The 12,777-nt window shown below is 44.3% G+C and overlaps 1 protein-coding gene across 3 annotated transcripts in view; it reads left to right on the plus strand.

Annotated features, from left to right (window-relative positions):
* ANKRD6 (ankyrin repeat domain 6) overlaps window positions 1-12,777 on the plus strand; it is a 252,189-nt gene that overhangs the window by 197,178 nt on the left and 42,234 nt on the right. The gene's annotated exons all lie outside the window — the stretch shown is intronic.

Below are 12,777 nucleotides of genomic sequence, written 5' to 3' on the forward strand. Positions count from 1 at the left end.
ACAATTTCTTTACATCACCTTGAGTGTTCTGGGAATTACAGAGTCGTAAAACAGCTTGCAGGCAATAAAAGGCATGGGGGTAACCTGGAAGTACACTAGCTAGAACCCCTAGTAATCTCTTTCTCTCTCAATCTCAGTCTTTCTCTCTCACTCATTTTAAAGTCTTTCAAGAACTTGCCTTACCAAGAGTAGGAATGAATAACAGTTCCTAATTCAGTAACCGAGGCCAGGGTCTCTTGAGCGTTGGTTTCCTGTCTGTACAGTTGGCGTTAACAACACTTACCTCGGGATTTGTTGTAAGGATTAAATGAGGTAATCCTTGTAAAATGCTTAGCGGAGTGCAATGAAGAAAAATGCGTAAGGAGTTCAGTAGATAGATGGCAGTTATTATTCTTGTCATAGCTATTATTTTCCAGTTGCGTCCACTGTCCTCAGAGGCCTAGAAGTTTCTTTCGATCAGAGTTCTCAGGGTTGACTGCACAGTTTGATAACCTGGAGAGCCTTTAAAAAATACTGATGCCCGGGTCCCGTGCCCAGAGGTCCTGGTGTGACCTGGGCCTGGGGATTTTTCAGAGCTTCCTGCGAGACTCTAAGTGCACCCACCTACTCCAAGGGCACCCACGCTCTCGGACACCCCCACCCCCAGTCTCAGAGCCTCGGGTGTCACGGAACAGCACTGCTGAGCACTCGGCCAAGTCAGTGGAAAAACACCTTGAAGCCAAGGTGCTCTTTGTAGGATATCACAAAATATTGATTTTCTAAATGCCTTAACTCAAACTAGAAACGAGTTTACTAGCAGGAAATAAAGGCCTCAATAAAGGGTATGCAGCTGAAGGTGTTAGTTTGTCAGCTAGCGCAGTGATTCCTGTTAGCAGAGGTAGGAGGTGCCCACAGGTGGCACTCCTTGGAGGAAGAGGTGTCCCCTCACACCGAGTAGACAGTGTATAAAGTCAGTGTCTGTTAGCCATGAGCCCCTGCCTAAGCCAGTGGTGAGAAGACATGCTGTCAGCCAGGGGGCAAGCCTCAAAGCTGACTCAAGCATCTTAGGAGATGCTGTAAGGCTACTACTAAAGTGGAGGCCTAATGTTGACAATTCTCTCTTAGCTGTTCCTCTCTGTCCCCTCACTGCCCATTGGGAATCCCCAGGATGGGGCTTTTCTCTGTAGGGCTTTTTCTGGGTTCCTTCTTGCCCATTCTAGAAGGCCTGCCTTGTTTACAGAGGTGTTCAGGGTGGGTGAAGGCTCCCCCTAGCCTGGGCCAGCCTGGCAGGTACATTGGTCCAGATGCCAGCCCTGGGATGCTCAGTGGGCAAGTGGTCCACCCTCCCCACCCCCAGCATCTGCTCCTGTGGGTTGGACCCAGCAGTCTGCGCTGGAAATTTAAGCCTCTAACTGCCTGAGTATTTTATAATCCAGATTAATGTGCCTGTAAACCCTCCTAAAACCATATATAATTAAAGATGGGACATTATTATGATGGGGCATAGTCAAATATCAGTATTTTTTACAAACCTCTCGAAACATATATCTTTCCTGAACAAAATGTGTTGGAGGATTACTGGTGCACAGGCCAGTAACTGGAATGTTTAAGACTTTCAAAGCCTCGTTCCCCTAATCCACATTCTGGACACCCTATAAAGCAGAAGAGAAAAAGAGCTCTAGAAGCTCTGAACCACCCTCTAGGGCCTCTGCCCTCTGCAGGTTGTCTGTGAATTCTCTTATCCTGGTTCCCTCTTATTAGTTTCTTACTTTCTCTTAAGCTATAATGACTTTGGTTTCAGAAAATAAATTAGACCAGAAACTTGTTTGGAAATGGAAAATTCTTTGTCAGCAGTCCTGTCAATTTGTTTCCAGTAAGAGAGTTGGCTATTACAAGTTTGGGTTGTTCTAAAACCAAGATCTAGGATAGATGGGTAAGTAGATAGCAACTGTGCCTGTTCTGTTTTTAGCTCATGGTTTCATCAAATCCAGCAATGTGTGAAAAGAATTTATATACCATGAGCTAGTGGAATTTATTCCAAGTATGCAGGGCTGGCTTAGCATTAAAAAATCAATCAGTATAATCCACCATATCAACAGGCTAAGCAAGAAAACTTATGTGATAATATCAATTGATGTAAGCATTTGACAAAGTCAAAGTCAAACAATGAATGCCTGTTCATGTTTAAAAAACTCTCAACAAACTAGGACTCAGGGGGAACTTCAACTTGATAAAGAGCATTTACACAAAACCTACAGCTAAAAAGTTATACTTAGTGGTGAAAGACTGAATGCTTTCCTTTAAAATTGGGAACAAAGGAAGGATGTCTGCTCTCACCACTCTTATTCAAAATAGTGCTCAAACTTCTAGCCACTGCAATATGGCAAGAAAGAGGAATAAAAGCATATAGATTGCAGAGGAAGCAATAACACTCCCTTATTTGCAGCTGATATGATATACAGAGAAAAAGCCAGGGAATCTACCAAAAACTCCTAAAATTGATATGAGAGTTCAGCAAAGTCATAAGATATAAGACCAACATGCAAAAACAATCATATTTCTATATACTAACCATGAACATATGGACATCAATATTAAAACATATTGCCAGTGGTGCATGGATAGCTCAATGTTAGAATTCTTGCCTGTCATGCTGGGGACCTGGATTTGTTTCCCAGAGACTGCACATGCCAAAAACAACAACAATAACAAAAACAAACAAAAAAAGGCCATATTGGCATTTACAGTCACTCCCAAGGAAATGGAATACTTAGGTATAAATTTAACAAGAATTATGTTAAATTTATAATTTTACATAAACTTAAATCTATAATATATATATATATAATCTTAAATATAAGATCTGAAAAATTATAAAATGCTGGTGAAAGAAATCAAAGTCCTAAATATTTAGCAATCCATTCCATGTTCATAGATTGGAAGGCTCAACATGGTAAAGATGATGATTCTCCCCAAGTTGATGTACAGCGTTAATGTAATTTCTGTTAAAATCCCAGCAAGTTTTTTTTTTAATTGATATACACAATTTTATTCTAAAATTTATATGGAAAGGCACAGAATAGCTAATGTTATCTTGAACAACAAGAAGAAAGTGGGAGGAATCAATCTACCTTACTTTATAGTTACAGTAAAAATGTGGTATTCCCAGAGGGATAAACACCTAAATCAGTGGAACAGAATGGAGAACCCAGAAATAGATCTACATAAATATTCCCGACTTATTTTTTGACAACAGTGCAAATGCAGTTTAGTGGTGGGAGGATAGTATTTTCAACCAATGGTGCTAAAACAATTGGATAGCCACAGCTTTAAATAATAATAATAATAACCTAAACTTCACACTTTATTTAAGAATTAAACTAAAATTGCTCATGGACCTAGTAAAACATAAAATTATAAAACTTCCAGAAAAAACAAAGAGAAAAGATTTAGAATCTAGGCTAGACAAAGAATTTGTAGACTTGACAACTGAAACCTAATCTGTAAAAGGAAAATCTGATAAATTAGACCTCATCAAAATTTAAAACATTTGCCCTACAAGCACCTGTGTTAACAGAATTAAAAGACAACCTACTAATTGGGAGAAAATATTTTGTAAACCACAGAGGATTCCTATCTAGGATATAGAAGAAGAAACACTCAAAACTCAACAGTAAAAAACCAAGCAATCCAATTAGAAAATGGGGAAAAGACATGAAGAAACGTTTCACCAAAGAAGATTTACAGGCGGCACATAAACACATGCAAAGATGTTCATTGACATTAATCATTAGAGAATATAAATGAAAACCACAATTAGATATCACTATATACCTTTCAAATGGGTTAAAATAAAAAATACTGACTACATAAAAAGCTGGTAAGGATTCAGAAAAACTGAATCTCATACATTGCTGGTGGGAACGTAATATAGTCCTGCCACTCTGGAAAACAGTGTGTTCACAGCTTTATTTGTAAAAGCCAAAAAATGGAAACACCCCAGATGTCCTTCAGTGGGTGAGTGGTTAAAGGAATTGTGGTATAGCCAGACCATGGAGAGCTATAGCAGAAAGGAACAGACTACTGGTATACCCAACAAGTTGGATGAATCACCAGGAACTTGATGCTGAGTGAAAAACGCCAATCCCAAAAGGTTCCAGAATGTGTGATTCCAGTTATATATCATTCTTGGAGTACAAAATTATAAAAGTGGAAGGTGGACCACGGTGGCTCAGCAGGCAGAGTTCTCGCTTGCCATGCTGGAGACCCGGGTTCGATTCCTGATGCCTGCCCATGTAAAAAAAAAAAATTACAAAAGTGGAGAACACAACCATGGTTCCCCGAGGTCATGGTCAGGAGGGGCTGAGGGGAGAGGGGAGGGAGGTGAATATGGCTATAGAGGGCAACACAAGGGATCCTTTTGGTGATAGGAATGTATCTATCGTGACGTCAGTGTCATGGCTGTGACATCACACTATTGTAACAACGAGATGTTACCTTTAAGAAACTGGGTGAAGGGTACATGGGAGCTGTCTGTATTATTTCTTACGACTGCATGTACATCTGCAAATATCTCAAAATAAAAAGTTTAATTAAAAAGACAGGAGGAAGGAGCAACAAAAGGCTATACTTAAAGGCTTTCTGTGTTCTAAGGACTACAATCCACAGCCCCAGCCCAAGGTGGACCTAGGAGTTCCAGGGTGTTGGAACTGAGCTTATACAGCTCTGGAATATCTGTGCCTCTCTTTGCCCCAGTCAGGAAGGTGATACCCACCCATCCTGAGTCCTGGTCTTTCCAGTGCTTGGAGCTGAGTTCTGCTTGTGTCCTCTGGCATTGTTATGCTCTGTGTGTTGTCCCCCAGGCTAACACCTTTCTTCACGCCTTGGAGTAACGCTCATCGGTGTCCCATCTGGGCTTCTCGGCCTGTCAGAGACGAGCAGTGATTGTGAAACTGATCGGAAAGGTGCTGGCAGAGGCTGTGACTTTGTGTTTATCATCCTGTTCTCAGTACTTGGCGTCTGACACTTTTGTCCAATAAATTATATCTAGTTTGAATACAAAAGAAAATTCTTCAATACCCATATGGTAGTTGCTTCAGAATACAGATCTCTTTCAGAGAGAAAAGGGAGTTATTTCTATTAAAGCAAACCCCAGAATCTGCAAAGCTTTACATCTGGAAGAAGATTGTCTGGGTAGAGAAATCGGAGCAGGTTCCACTCTGCCCCTGGGCGCTGGGCCGTCTCCTTGCAGTTCTCTTGCTTTGACCAGCCGCAGCCTGATCTCTGGCTGAGCAGCCTCTTCCTTAAGGCCAGAGCTGGATGCAACCTGAGGTTGCTGGAATTTACCCTTCGGGGTCCTCCCTCTGATTTTCTCACTCTCCTTTCATCCATGTCACTTTCTGGTTACCCATTTCCCTCGGGATGTTTTCTGAGCTTTGTCTTCATTGAATCATAAGCCTGAGAAGGGCTTTGAGGTTTCCTGACCCACGTCTATACCATTCCAGGCAGTTGGGGCTCCCTGGGATAAGATAAGAGGAGCCTGGGATACTTAGAAAGTTAACATTAAACCTAAATGATGGGGCCAAGAGCCCAGGATTCCAGCTGCCACAAACATAATTTGAGATCTTGAGAAATCATTTAGCCTCTGTCAGGCTTACTGTCCTCATCCAAGCTGAACTCTCAATAATAAGATTTTTCATTCTTATTATATTGTTTTTAAAATATGTACCACTCTTATTTTACTTGCATTACACATTTCTTGCCTCCTTCAACCTGTCTTTCCTTAAGTCTACTCATACAAGCAGACTTGCTGGCTTTACCAAAAAAACTTCACAGCCCTGTTCTATGGTATTTCTCATGATCTCCTGAAGAAAGGAAGCTTATTATGAAATCATTACAGGCATCTGACTTGAATCCCTGGCGTTGCAGTACAGGGAAATGCGGTTCCGTCTCCCCCTCTGTGGGTCACAACTACACAACTGCCCTCCCTGTAACAACCTTCAGTTGAGATGGTTAAACGGGTTTCCTTCTTCAAGCTAATCTATCTCAATTCCTTTCTTCCAGATGTCCTTGTCCTTCTCCCAAGCCCTCACCCCGTTTCTATCCCTTTTATTCTTTTGGCTGTTGGCCAGGTCTCTGTGATTCTGGTCAAAAGAGCATTATTGAACAAAGGTGGCATTCCAGGAACAGCCGGTGCCAGCCCCCCTGGGGTGTATCCCGAATCCTCCTCTATGGGGTTAGGCTTCCCCTTTAGGATCCGACAGACCTAACCTGTAGTAAGTAGGGCTCAAGATACTTAAGCAGGAGAGAAAGGCCGTGACCCGGCCTCAGTTCTCAGACCCCTGCCTGCCCGTCCTGCGTCGTGGGTGAGCGGGGTTGTCCCCGGGGCCCCACGGCGTGTGTGGCGGGGAGGGAGTCGCCCCTGGCCGTCTCTGCAGGCTGCAGCTCTCATGTGATCACCCGCCCCCCTCCCTGGGGGGGCTCTCTCGAGTGTAAAACACCTGGAGTGAGGCCAGTGAGGAGGGGTAAGCGCTGTGTCTGAACTCACGCTGGGAACAAAAACACTTCCGCTTCCTTTCAGGGTTTATTTTAAGCTGGTTACCTTTGGTGGAGCTCCCTTGCCTTCCTCATTGGTGGGAGATCTTTATCTCAGCAGGAATCCTCCACCTGGAATTTTCCCCAGGTGGAGCCCCCTTCCCCAGCCCCGACAGCTGGGGTTGGCCTCTTCAAAAGGAGCCGGGACAGGCCATTTTATTTTGCATCTGTTGATGTGATTTATGAGGCATCTGCTGGAGGGGGCGTGGCTCTGATGTTCCCTCGAAGCGGCTCTGCTGGGAGTCGGAACCCACAGGGCTCAACCTGCCAGAACAAAGCATCCCAGACCAGAGCCCGGAGTGGTTGTCAGTGGCCCACTTCTCAGCCCCTGTTGCTTGGCAACATCTCAAAACCCTTTGAAACTATTCAGTTATCTGGAAAAGAAGCAAGCTCTGGCTCTCCCTAGAGCAAAGGGGAAATGAAGTGTATGCCCCTGTGGGCATCTTGCCTCCTCCTGCCTCGTCCTACCTCTGCCGGCCTCATCAGGCCTATCCTGATATCAGGGCAGGTTGGAGGATCTGGGATCTTTAAAGGATCCCAGGCAGGAAAGAACTCCTAACTTCAGATTGCACTTTACAGTCACCTGGAACTTTAAAAACGCCCATCTCAGACCCCACCCTAGGCTGATGGAATTAGAATCCTTTGGGAGTAAAATTTAGGAATGGAATTTTTCTAGTTTGCTGAGGTGACTCTAATGTACAATAGAGTTTAAAGCAGCGGTTTTTAACTATGGCCTGTGATAGTATCTGCCACTCCTAGGCCCGTGTTAGAACCACTGATTCTCAGGCCCCACCTCAGATCAACTGAATTAGAAACTCTAGAAGGAGACCCAGCAATCTGTCTTTTACCAAGCACTCCTGGAAATTCTGATGCCCCATAAAGTCTGGGAACCATTGGTTTATGGCATTATGTTATTGCAAAAAGCAAGCTAATTTTATGGGACCTGCATATGTAGCTGTGCAAAAGCATCAATTGTGAAGATGCACTGAAAGAGATTAAATGAGAATAGTTGTATTTGGATTTTAGAGTTACAGATGATTTGCTTTTCTTTCCAAATTTTTACTAATGTCGTCACACTCCTTGTAGACTCTTTTAAGATATGGGACGCTCTGGGTTGTGGCGATGCGGTATTTTAGGTGTTTTGTGCCTGACAGGTGGGGATGACGAATGTAGCAAAAGGTTTAGCCTGAGGCCCGATGGCAGCTCTGGGGGAGTTATCTGACCCCTTCTTATCTCATCCAGTGGTTCTTAGTCCAGATTGCACGGTAGAATCACCTAAGGCTGGGGGCGTTGTATAAAAACTGATGCCTGAGGCTCACCACAGAGCAGATGAATCAGAAACTCTGGAGGAGGAACTCAGACGTCAAGTGAAGATAGACAGGCAGTCGGACAGACCAACATCCCCATGGGATTCAGATGTACAGTGAGACTAGAAAACCTGTCTTCTCATCTGTGATGTTCTTGGGAATCCAGGTTATTGCCAAGCAACCCCAGAGGTCAGCACTTGGTACGGGGCAATACCCAGGAACTTGGAAACTCCCTGAGGATGAGGCATGGCACCTATTTGATGGGGGACCCCACCCACATTGCAGTACAGCCAGGGAGAAGGGAATGGCTATGCATAGAGAGGTAGGTAGTGAGGGAGCTGGAGGTTGCTGGGGGCGTTGGAGGGACGGTGCTTATGGTGTCATTCCAGACTCCTTCAGTTCCCTGTGGTGTGACCTCAGGCAAGTTAGAGTTTCTTCATGCCTCAAGTTTCCTCATCTGTAAAATGGGTTTATTAGTTGTACCTACTTCATAGGGTCTTTGAGAGAATTGAGTGAGCTAAGACATGTAGAATTCTTAAAACAGTGTGACATGTCAATGCTGTTGAAGGAAACCAAATCAGATAAAAATCGAAAGTAAAGCAGGTTCTTGCATGACTTTGGTTTAGTACTCAGCACAATTTCTTTGCTCACTTAATTGCAGCTTCCGGTAGGTCTAAAGCATAATAACCGGCTCAGGGCACACAATACATGTGAAGGTGGAGGATATCATCAAAATCTAAGTTCCGTTGGCCGGAGAGCCCCTGGATCACAGGCAAATAATACCTTTTAACAAGGCAACTCGTGTGGCCGGTCCGACGTGGCAGCAATGGAGGATCCAAAGCTGGGGGTGGGCAGCCTGGGTCTGACTGCAGGGTGCACAGATCCCTGCAGCAAGCTTCTTCACATCCAGCACAGGCGGTTGTAGCCAGGAGTCAGACTGCCTCAAACCTGACTCTCGCCCAGGGAGAACTTTCACGGGGTTTTTATGAGAAGCGCCCGCCCATATAATTTCTTTGCACAAATGTCTTGTTATCACTTGTTACAAAAACATGTTTTTTACATCTTATTTGAGGTGAACATGTTTATAATTTTTTTTCCTCAATTTGTTTGCATTCTATTTTGTGGTCCAAACATGTGTTGGGGATTCAAGACCATTAACATCATTTCAGTATACAGTGCAGTGCCCGCCCTGTAGTAATCTCCCAGGAAACGCTAGCTGCTATTGTCATCATCGTTTGATAGAGCCTAGGTTGAGTCAGGCTAGCCTGGTCTTTGAGAGTAACCTGGGGCAGGATCCAGTGAAAATTGATGCTTCAAAACCTTTTTCCCTCTTATCATACATGGTACGTGATGTTTTTTCCAGTTCTCATCTCTTACAATGGCCAGTCCTAGGGGATATGTAAGTGAGAGTAATTGCATGCTCGAGTCTAAAGCCTCTGAGACCCCTCTAAGGCACAGTCTTTCATTGCTTCCTTACCTGTAGGATCCCAGTCCTTCCCATAAGGCAGGTCTGGCTCGGTAGTAGCCCCTGTTCTAGGTGGGAACAGCCTCTCTCCTGGAGGGCGCTACTCTTGTTACTTTTCACTACAGAACATCCTGGAAAAACAAATACACTTCTGTTTCATTCTTGGTCCTCTCCTCTGGTGGATTGTGTGTGTCTGTGTAAGGGAGTTGGAGTTGTGTTAGTAAAGGGCAGGGGCAGGAATGGAGAGCTTCAGGTTTCCTGCAGGAAATCTTAGTCACTGATTACCACCGTTGCTATTGCTGTACTTTTACCAGGTGTCCAAAAAAGAGCCAGACAGGTGGGGACATAAACTCTCTTCAGAGAGGCCCCCACATCACTATCGCTCCTGGGGCCCCCAGTATGTCTACGCCTCCTCCAAGGGGCCAAATTGCCTTATAACCTGGAGTCTGCAGCCATGCCAGGCTCTCCGTTTCTCTGAGATTGATCTTGGGACTGCGGCATTTGCTCCAATATTCTTGGTAGCCCTGGTTTATCCTGTGATTGAGGAATACTGGCACCTTGGATATGGCCCCTGTACCCCTCAGAATCACTTTGACTCATCATTCATTGAAGACTCAATCTTGCCTTCAAAAAGATTACCACCTGGTTGGAAGGAGAGGCCAGCACCCAGGGTGACACTCCATGGAGAAGGTGGCAGTTTTCTCACAGGGAGTCAAGGTGCTGTGCGAGTGCAGAAGAAAGGGCCGGGAACTCTGGTGAGTCAGAAGATGCACAGTTTGGAGAAGGGCCTGCTAGGTAGAGAAGGTACTTCTGGCAGAGACTCAGAGGCTGGGAACCATTTCAAAACATGGAAGTGGACAAGCAGGTCAGGACTAGCACGGTGGGAACTGACCCTCCAGCTGGAGCCCAGCTGGCTGCCAGAATGATCATTATCTGACTTGCAATTCACTGTTTGCCAGTAAAAACAGTTGATTCTCCTCATTGCAGGTAGTCATAGTCTATAAAGTTGCCAACACTGAATTAGTGAATGTTGAACCACTACTCCTAGGGGAAATTCAGGGTTAGGTTCCTACAAACCTCTGGTCACCATGTTTTCTCAGCTGAGCAATGCATAAGCCTGTTGTTTAAAGACATCTTACATCTTTTACTTCCTCCTTAAATTTGCATACAGTGATTCCCTGGGAAGGTCTCTGTTTCACAAGCCTTTCAGAGACTATCCTCATTTAACCCCCATCTGGAACCAGTATCATTGCCTTCAGAACATTTTAAAACCATTTAAATCCTCTAAAGATAAACTTAAGCAAGTTGATAAGTAGATTGCATCGGGAGCAGGTATTGGATATCATTAAAGAAACTGTTGGTTCATTACTGTTGAATTCACAGTTACGAAAGATGACTCATGCCTCAGCGTGAAGCTTATCTAGCTCAGATATTTTCTTTTTAAGACCCATCACGGCCTTCTTGCACTTAGGAACACTACACAGCACTTCAGCACTGCGCTTGGTGCTATTTTAGATCTTGCTATTATTGACGTAAAGCACAAAATGCAAAACACATGGCACTCCATAAACCGTGAAAAAGATACTTGTTTACACGACTAAAACTGAAACCAGAAGGCAGAGTACAGCCTTGTTTGACTTCACCTAGGAACATATGTGTTGTATGGCTCAAATTTTTCACCCCTCAGCATGTGTCTGCAAAGGACCACAAAAGCACCATGAGTATTGATTTTGGGGTTGCAAATAAATTTTAGTGAGAGGAGGTTTCACAAATATGGAATCTGTAAATACCGAAGATCAGCTGTTTCTTACTGGCCTTTGCTAGGGCAAGGGTGTGGGGGTGTGAAAAGGAGAGAGGAAAGAGTGGGTGTCCTTAGTGTAGGAGTTGAGGACAGTAGGAGGAAGGGGAGATTTGTGTTAGAATGTGGATATTACCCCATTTTTGATTGAATGATTGATTTGGCATGGGCAGGCTCCAGGAATCAAACCCAGGTCTCCAACCCATGTCTCCAACACAGCTCATTTATTTTTATTACAAGCCCATCCAGTGGGTAATGGAGGCTCTTCCCATTTTACAGATGAGGAAACAGGTTTAGGAAATTGAGTTGCACAGAATTGCAAAGTGTTGACAGTCGGGGTTTAAATAGTCAGAGCTAAGATTTGCACCAGGCATGTCAGGCTCCGCTGCCTGACTTTCCTTCCCACACAGGCTGTTGACTTTGGGTTAGAGCAGTTGCCTCCAGTCCTGGGCCATCTTCTGAGTAGTTTCTAAATTGCCTGCACAGATGTGGCTTGGTTTGTACCACAGCAGTGTGTCCTTTGCCTTCCGATTATTGTGTTCACTTAGACATACCATTTAGCATCCTGGGCACCGACTTCCCCACCAGTAAAGCCGGTGGCTGGCAAGAATGATCCCTGGAGCCTCCCATGGCCCCCAAACCCTGTGCTCCTCATCCTGTGACCTCTTTTCCAGCTTCTCTCTCGGGCAGCTTTGCTCCAGCATGGTCTGTGTTTTTGGGTTGCTCAGAAGCACTTGTGTCCCAACCACTATCCTGTCAATACTTCTTCACAGCACATGCGTTTTTCTCCTCACGAATGTAAATGTTCCTGAATTTCAGAATGCTTTAGAAAACTTGTGAAGGTCATTTATTAGATAGCAAGTCCCTTCGGCAGGGACTCATTGAGGACAGACTGGTGGAGACTGGGCCAGCCCTAGTGAGTGGAACCTGGGCGTTGGCTCCGTCAGAGCGGCTGTGGAGAGTCTCCTTTGAAGGCTCAAGGTTAAGTCGCTCATGGCTGAGTACAACCAGCAGCGAAGGAAGGTCACCCCTTTTATCTCATCTCAGACACTGCTATTTTTATGAAGGCTTTTTATAGCCCACTTTCTTGGGAGTTACTTTTTTCTTAATTAATAATTCTAATTTTAAAGTGAGCTCTGACCTCTTTCTCTTCTGTTTCCAAAATCATTCTAATACTTTGATTGTATTCATGGTTAGAAATTAATATCCTTTATTGTCTGTTAATTCTGATTTCCTCCATGGCTTGCTATGACAAATCGGATTGTAAATGGGTTTATCCTGCTAGAATAGTAATAAAGGTCTTTGGGAAGTTTAATTAAGATGCTAAATGGGATTTAAGGCCACGTGAGACCCTTATTTGGGGGTGTATTTCAGCATGGGTAGGGCACTGCAGTTACAGTGGTGTTTAAAGCAAGAGAATGTAAACATTTCTTCACCGTAAAACCTGAGGGAGAAACAAAGGGAACATAAAGTCTCCTTGAGAATTAGGAGTTTGGCAAAGTCAGCTCTCTGGAGAGAAGTTGCTTTACACTGAAAAGTTTTTCTTCTAGGCATCTCCCCCATGTTTGGGGCAGTTGAAGGGGACAGTCTTCTTTTTGACCTAACAACAGGTCTAAGAAACTCACGGAGATGCA

The sequence above is a fragment of the Tamandua tetradactyla genome, chromosome 5 (assembly GCF_023851605.1).
Source record: "Tamandua tetradactyla isolate mTamTet1 chromosome 5, mTamTet1.pri, whole genome shotgun sequence".
Lineage (NCBI taxonomy): Eukaryota > Metazoa > Chordata > Mammalia > Pilosa > Myrmecophagidae > Tamandua > Tamandua tetradactyla.